Source organism: Fundulus heteroclitus, chromosome 14, assembly GCF_011125445.2.
Source record: "Fundulus heteroclitus isolate FHET01 chromosome 14, MU-UCD_Fhet_4.1, whole genome shotgun sequence".
Taxonomy (NCBI): Eukaryota; Metazoa; Chordata; class Actinopteri; order Cyprinodontiformes; family Fundulidae; genus Fundulus; species Fundulus heteroclitus.
In genome coordinates, this window is record NC_046374.1 from 1,644,393 (window position 1) to 1,652,003 (window position 7,611).

Genomic DNA, 7,611 nt, shown 5'->3' on the forward strand with positions numbered 1-7,611 from the left:
TCAACTAATTATGTTTTAGTTAAAGGCAGCAGTTTAAATTAAACATTAACATTATCAGGCAACTCTAAACAAAAATGTTTTTATTTATTTTCGCTTCACCACTGGACTATTGTAATTCTTTACTATCAGGAAGTCCAAACAATGCAGTTCGAAACCTTCAGCTGATCAAAAATGCTGCAGCGAGAGTTTTAATGAAAATTAACAAGAGAGATCTTATTTCTCTAATTTTAGCTTCCCTTCATTGGCTTCCTGTTAAATCAAGTATAGAATTTAAAATTCTCCTTCTCACACATAAAGCCCTTAACAATGAAGCTCCATCATATATCAGAGCTCTGATTACCCCGTATGTTCCTAACAGAGCACTTCGCTCTCAGATCCTCTTGCCTTTCTGAGAATGCACAAAAATATTCTGCAATACTAATGAATAAAAGACTGTGTATCTTCCCTGAATGAAAATTATGGAAATTATATGCATATTTCTCGCTAGAAATGTCATAAAGATTTATATGCAGTTGTTTTGCTTAGGTTTTTACTTTTATATGTTCTTATTTAACTGGAGGAAACTTGATAGTCATGTGATCTGGTTGCAAGTAAATGTAAATGAACAGGCCAAATAAAACGTAGGACAGAAACGTATTGAGGAGCCAAATTGTGACAACACTACTGTTCCCCCTGTGGACCAATGTGGATATTCCACGTTTTTCAGTGAGACTGCTTTCTGAGTGGAGATCCAGAGGGAGCTGGTTATAGAGTTCAGGTGCTGTGACTGAGAAGGCCTGATCCCTCCAATGTTAGAAGAACTGGGTCCATGACCTCAGGGATCCACCACACACAGAAACTCAATTAATCAGAAATGTAGGATGGGACAAGACCATTAAAAACTTTAAAAACAAACAATAACAGTTTAAAATCTATTCTAACACGGACAGGCAGCCAGTGGATGGAGAACAGGCCAGGAGTCATTTGATCTCTACCAGACAGATTTCTACAAGATAATGTAAGAAGGTTTATTGTAAGAATGAAATGTATCAAATCTAAAAAAACATTCAGCAGGGTGGTAGGGGCAGGTAGTAGCTTCACTACACAATCAACATATTAACGAGTGCTAATATGTTGGAAGCAGAGACGTTGGGAATGGCAGAGAACAAAGCTAAAAAGGAGGAGATGTCAGGAAAATGTCTCTGAGATGGAACTGAAGGTTCTCCTGTTGCAGAACTGTCTGCGTAAAACTAAATAAAATATGGAGAACTCAATGAAGTAAAACATAAGTTAGTAAAAATAATTACAGAACAGGAAGTGAGTTGAAACATATATCTGAATCAGTACTGAACAGGTTTGTCTGGTTTCTGTTCTGCTGAACACTGTCCTCAGTACAGAGTTGATGTGTGTCCAGCTGAGATCTTGAACAGCAGCTAAATCTGAATTTTATTATTTGAATATTCAAATCAAAGATGTCACGAATGACTTGAACACAATTACTTTATTATCCACCCAGAGGAACTAGAATGATGAGATAAAGCAACCTCTATACGCTGGATGAAAGCATATTCTGTTTAATCATTTTCCTGAGAAAACTGTGATGAACTTTACTCTGCTTTACATGAAGCAAGTGAGGATTGAGATTTAGACATTGTGTGTTATTTCATCGTTGGTTCAAATTTATACCCCTGTCTACGTTTGACTTAGTAAAAAATAGCTGGTTTCACAGCATTGAATTCAGTTATGTTTTATTTGTCTGATTTTGTTTCACAGGGATTTTCAGGTCTTCTCAGCCCTACAGCTGAAAGGTTAATGCCTTGACTCGAACAAAAGATAAATGTTTATGTTGGTTTTATTGTTACTTTCTGATTTGTCTGTTTTATATAGGTCTGGACTTTTGGTCAGTTTTAACAAATTAATATTCTTTGATATATACCAATGCATTCTAACTCTGTCTTCATATTTGGTGTAATCAACCTTTTAAAAGGAAACTTAGGCTTAAGTATTTGGTAGCCAATAACTACCAAACAATAACAATTCCATATTTCCCTTGTTTTTAGTTCTTTCCATATACATGGATGGCTCAAGACATATAAATGTCATCAATAATACAATATTTTTTGTCACTCATTTCAGTGAAACTTATACATTAGATAGATTGATTACACAGAGTGAAATAGTTCAATCTTTTATTTTTTGGAATTTTGATGATCATGGCTTAAAGATCATTGAAACCCAAAATTCAGTGTTTCAGAAAATGTGAATGTTGTTAAAAAGGTCTAGCAAAGTGATAGAAAGTAAAGTGGAAGTAAAAGTGCGTTAAGAAAAGGAATACTTCAAACAGTGATAAACTGCAGCTTAGAGAGTAATGATGTGCAAAATCCACTGAAGGATTAGTAGAAGCAACAAGGAGTGGACTGAGGTTTGAGTCAGTGCATCAGGAGTCACTAAACACAGACAAATCAGGCACATGTGCTACAAATGTCACAGCCCTCATGTGACGCAAAGGAGAAAAATAACTTGACCGTTGCTCAGTGGTCCAAAATGTTTCATTTTATCTGCTGACAAGTTTGGACACTTGATTTGATTTTCCAGCTGGATATTGAACCTGCTCAGGCTGCCAAAGCTACCAAAAGCTGCTACCAGGACAACCAATGTTGCTGTGCTTGATTAACCAGCAGATTCAGCTTGCCTGAACCCCATAAAAAATTGATTGGAGTTCATAGTAATATAATTTAGAATCAATGGTGTTTAAGCTGTAATTGTAAGGCAAGGCAAGTAAAGTGTATTTGTATAGCACAGTAGTTCTCAAATAGTGGGCTGCGCGCCCACAGGGGGCACATAGTAATGACGGAGGGGAGGGGGGCTCAATAATAGCCTTGCCTTTTTCCATAATTTCAGGTCTGAACTTGCAGTCAGTAGTATAAAGAACATCGGGTTAATTAAATTTATTTGGATGGATTGGTGGAAATCAGAAGTTGTTCAGCCGACACCAGAAGTGACCTTTTCACTAATAAAAGCCGCTAGAAATCTAAGTCAGTCCGTCAGAATACTTCCCATTTATACATTGCCCAACATGGTGAGTTGAAATTTCATTCTTCAAAGGGAGGGGGGGTGGGGAGGGTGCAACAGGAAATTTTTGAAAACCACTGGTATAGCACATTTCAGTAACAAGAAAATTAAGTGGTGTACATGAAAAGAAAACACACAGAGGAAGGTACATTGCAGTGAAATAGTAGCAGCAGGCAAAAATAAGTTAGACAACAAACCTCAACTAATTATGTTTTAGTTAAAGGCAGCAGTTTAAATTAAACATTAACATTATCAGGCAACTCTAAACAAAAATGTTTTTAACCTCGATTTAAAGAAACTCAGGGTTTCAGCACTTTTACAATCTTCTGGGAGATTGCTCCAGATAAATGGAGCATAAGAACTAAATGCTGCTTCTCCCTATGCGTATACAGAATAGTCTGGAGCCAGAAGACCTGAGTGGTCTGGAGGGTTGATGCACTGATACCAAGTCTGTGATGTATTTAGGTGCTAAGCCATTCAGGGACTAACATTAGTATTTTAAAGTCTATTCTGTGAGATACAGGGAGCCAGTGTAAGGACTTTAGAACTGGGGTGATGTGCTCTACTTTCTTAGTCTTAGTGAGGACGCGGGCAGCAATTGTAAGCTAATCAACGTTTTTGTCCCTGATGAAGATAGGAATGAACAAAATGTGATGTCGTCACCACCCACGTTCAGCAATGCTGGGCTTATGCTGATGTGAACTGCAGCATTGGTTTTTCGACACATAATGTTGTACATGTAAGTTAATGTGTAAAATGTTCATCTCACTTAAGTAGCAGTTGTGATTTTGATAGGGGCAATATGGGAAGTTAACCAGGGCAGCATTGGAAGTGGGGGCATACAAACACTAAAGAAAAATAGAGCATAGTTATCAGTTGCAACCAGAACGAGTTATGATATTGCATGTACTTATTTGCATGTGCAGTCAGTTGGTAGCTATGCACACCACAGAGGAGTCGGACAGACTTCTCAGAAAAAAGGCTGTTATTGAAATTCTAACCCATTGACCTGAAGTGAATATGGAGAATGATCAGTTTATGCCAGTGTAAGCAAATAAGTAAGTACAATTTATTTGTATAGCACCCTTTGCAGACATTAAAATCACAAAGTGCTTCACAATAAAAACAACGTAAAACACAAGCACACTACAATTCAATGTACATCCTAGTCAGTGCCGGAGCTCCACCCATGCGCACCACACACTGCGCGTAGAGCACCAAGTGCTTACATAAAATGAAAAACAGCCGTCCATTGTCTTCATGATCGCTCAACATAACATCCATACTTGTTGCACCTAGTCTACACTGTAGCTGGAATCCTATTTCGTTTTCTGCTTTAGTGGTTTCTCCAGTTTCTTAAACAGTCAGCTGCTCTCTGTCCTGTTCACCTCTCCTACTCAGGCCTCAGTAGCGGCTGACAGTGAGAAAAACAGAAAGAAGCTTTTGAGGTTTTTACTGTTGTAGACAAATAAAAAACTCAGCAAAGCACCATTTGACATGCAGTTATTGGATTAACTCCTGAAACGACACTAAACCTCTTTGACCAAATGAAAAACAGATCCACTCTGTTGTGTCTTCTGTCTCTCCTAATCGGAGCACTGAGAGCAGCAGTGGGTGTTGTGGGCCCTCAGTAGTGACTGACAGGCAGGTGGAGAAAAAGAAGGATCTATAGAAACTATGGAACGTTTTACTGTCATAGATAAAAATAACAAAGCAAAGCATCATTTCACATGTAGGTATTCACTACTGAAGCAAGACTAAACTTCTTTGAGCAAATGGAAAACATGGAAAATGATAAAAAAATTAATTGCGAAAGCATTAAGGCATGAGCAAAGATCCCATGTTTAGCCTTTTACATATGCCCTAACTTAAAATTAGTCTGTGAATCTAAAATAATTAGGGCTGGGCAAGTTAACGCGTTAATTTCGCGTTAACTCATTAGACTATTAACGGCGATATTTTCTTTAACGCGCGTTAACGCATGTTGCTCACATGCTTTTATTTTGTGAAGGTCTGTTGCTGCGGTGTAGGGGTTTGAATCAGAACAGTAGGTGGCGATAATGCGCCAATAACCTCGCTGTCAGCCCAGCCTCAGATTCAAAGAGGAAGAAAGGTGCTGGCCGGAAAAAAACAAAGCCGACATGCGGAAGGCGGTGTTTCCCGCAGGTACCGCGAGCGAGCTTAGGCGGGGCGAGGCGGTGAGTTGGCGGCCGGAACAAGTTTTGTGCGGAGCGGAGCGGGGGGTCTGCATCGACGCCGTCGGTGAAGTCGCTTCTCGTTTCAAAGTATCCATGTATTTTTGCCTGTTTTCCCCTGCCATTCACTATATGCACACGAGAAAGCAACAACAAAAAACCGCGTGTCAACGTCAAATAAACGCAAGCATATCGAGTTAGCAAGCATTTCAGTTTAAAGTTCTTCCAGCATGGAATATGACAGAAACAAGTTAGTTGGAACCACTGCCAAGTTAAACTTTGGTATTGAACATAAAATGGTAATGCTGCTCCCTGCTGTTACCTCAGAAATTGCCTGTTTTTGGTAGATTTTTTCCCCATAAAGAGAATTCCCTGTCAGTGGCAATAAGCTTTAATTTATTATTATTGCTATTTTTTGTTTTACATGTTTAAGTTGAGCTTTACACTAAATATGTGTTACTGATAAGTGCTACAAATGTTACAACACTTTTGTTCATATGGCAGCAGAACATTAAAATAAAAGTGCTCTTTACACTACTTTTGAATTCATTCTTGGAGTTTGTAAATACAATGCGATTAATCGCGATTAATCGCGATTAATCAGTGCGATTAATCGCGATTAAATATTTTAATCGTTGCCCAGCCCTAAAAATAATATAAGGTGTATGCAAGACAGAGGATTTTTGGTTTTGATAAACTCTACATTAAATTGTTTCCACAATTTAATGTATGTGGATTACGAATTGTGTTTTGGTCATCAAACTGTGTTCAAGTAACATGTTTTCGCGCTTCTGGGCGATCATAACCGGCAGAGAAGTGGTTGTAGGTGAGGCCGGCAGTTCCTTGGCCTTTAGACAGGGGGCGCTCAAGGAGCACCGCTCCTGATCCTAAAACTGTAGAACGACAGTAAGTTATGGATGTTTTATTAGCAAGTTATGGTAAACAAGTAAAGCACTAAAAATACTCTAAACATACAGCAGGAACAGGACTGATGAAGGAAGGCTTTCCTCCCTGGCAGGGATCTCCATTGACACTGAGAGACGTTTAAAACTGAAGAAGATAAAAATAACTTTTACCGGAAAATGAACAATATTTCTGTTCAGAAAAGGCGCTGCATGGACTTCATTTATAAATAGAGGTAAGACAGCGATAATTATTCATGTTTTGTTTTTGTAATTAAATGTGCGTAATGTGGGTTATAGTTTTTAAATGTGTTACAAATGCAGAAATCCATCATAACTCATAAACTGTTACCAATCAAATGACAAATAATTTTATTTTTATTTTTTTTCATCAAAGAATCAATATTTTTCCATGTCTCTTGGTGAATTTATTTGGCTCAATAAATCTTCTCCAGCACTTTGCAACGAGTCTACTCTGTAGAGTGTATATATTTGTAAATCTGACTCTGATGACGTCAGCGCTTCACCAGCTATGAACCCTACCACACGTCACTGACAGTGAACCAGCATTCATTGAATTATTCTGATGATCAACCACTTTGTTTTGTCTTTTGTGCCTTTTAATGTGTACTTAGTTCCTTAGCGGCTTTTTATCTTCATTTTGCCTAGTAGTTTTAGTTAAGTTTCACTAGCCTGATACAGGGGATTTGTTGATTGAATTATGGTGTTAATTCAGATAAACAGCATTCTATAGTGAAGTTTTCTGGATTTTAATTTTATTTCAGTTATTAAATTCTTGAAGTTGAAGAGAAGTTTGCTGTTAAAAGATTGCTACTGCTCATATAGATTCAACTATTGTCCTGATATCATCTTAAGAGCTGATATCTACCTGACAATACTTAACAGAGAGTTATTTATTAAACATTAAATAACTTTAAACAGTGTATAATTGCACAACTTTAAATAGCGGTCGCCTGGGTGGGCATTAATCAACATCTATGGGATCCTTGGGTGAACGATCGTGAACACAGCATCCACTGCACACATATGAGAAAATCACCTGTGACATTTAAAAAAAATAAAAATGAACTAACATTTTTCTCAGCTAGTGATAATAAACTGAACTACGAAAAGCTTAAATTCAAATCCTTGAATCAATCAAGTGATTTGGTGTGACCAACAGTCTGATAGTGGATTTAACCGTAACGTTAATCTTATTGGCTGAACCAAATTTATTTGCACATCTGAGTCCAGATGCTGTTATTTATCCTCATGTTTGCTTAAACCACAATACTTAAATGAAAAGTCCAAAGTTATGCACTTTTAAAATTAACTTCCAGTCCAGGAAAGTTAGATGCTCCAGTATATAACCTATGATGCTTTGCATATTCGTCTAATAAGACATTTAAAGAGCTTATTTTGTGTTGTGTAGAACACAACACAAAAACTCCTTAATCTGAGGC